Source organism: Monosiga brevicollis, genomic scaffold (genome assembly GCF_000002865.3).
Source record: "Monosiga brevicollis MX1 MONBRscaffold_26 genomic scaffold, whole genome shotgun sequence".
Lineage (NCBI taxonomy): Eukaryota > Choanoflagellata > Craspedida > Salpingoecidae > Monosiga > Monosiga brevicollis.
The window spans coordinates 155,293-156,464 of NW_001865063.1; positions in this window are offsets into that span (position 1 = coordinate 155,293).

The following is a 1,172-nucleotide window of genomic DNA, read 5'->3' on the forward strand; positions in this document are numbered from 1 at the left end:
ATCGGCGAAAATGGTGTATGCCTCGCACTCAATGCTTGAACAGCTGCAATGCCCGCAAGCAATGGAAGACGGACATCAGACAGCCGCTGCCGTTACGAGTGAGGCGAACGTTTGACTGGCAACTGGCAGCTTGCCCTCGCTATTTCGACCCAGGTGATGCTGCGCACTCAACAGGGTCGCGGCCATTTTATGGAGGTGCAAAGAGACCCCGCTTTCAAGGGGGCAGATTGTAGCTATGATGGCACTCTGGATGTCGCAAGTATTGTCGACAGGATGGCCCTTGTCAGCTTCCCCCACTTGCGTTGCGATGGGTCAGAATTTAATGACCTTCAAATGCCACCGACAGGCCAGGCAGACTGGTACAGACAGCGTGGCTCGATTTCAGATTGCAGTTGAGGACACAGAAGAGGGCAGCGGTTGCCATGATCCAGCTCGCTCTTGCCGATGACGAAGCTGATGCGACTCGAGAAGAGGCGGAAGCGGAGATGAGAGAGATTCGGCTGTACTGACCTCAATTGAGACACTGACGGTCCGCCTCAGCCAACTGTAACAACTTGCAAGTGTGGCACCAGAAAAGCTAACCGATGGCTATGATGACTGGCACCGCTTCCATCGAACGTGCAAAAGACAAAAGACCCATGCAAGGCCGGCAAACATACATCCCGGCAAACATACATCCAAGACCATCTCCGTCATGCATACACATAGAACCTGTGTAGTGGTTTGGAACAAATGTTAGAAATTACCACTTAACTTTGAAAGTTGACGCCAAAACCCCCGTTCAAAGTTAGGGGGTACCCCACTGTATATTGCATGTCCACAGAATGGCGATACACCACTGCACGGGGCCTGCTATAACGGTCATGTCAAGCTGGCGGAGATGCTGTTGAAACACGGTGCTGATACTAAAGCCAAGGACAACGTCAGTACGGTATCTCCCTCCCCCCCCTTCACCCCCCCCTGTGATGGTGCACCTGTACCCCATGATGATGATGATGATGATGATGCTGTACCTGTACGCCATGCTGATGCATCATCCCACAGGATGGCATTACACCACTGCACTGGGCCTGCATCGACGGTCATGACAAGGTGGTGAAGATGCTTTTAAAGCACGGTGCTGATGCTAAAGCCAAGGACATCGTCAGTACAGTACCTCCCTCTTCCCCCCT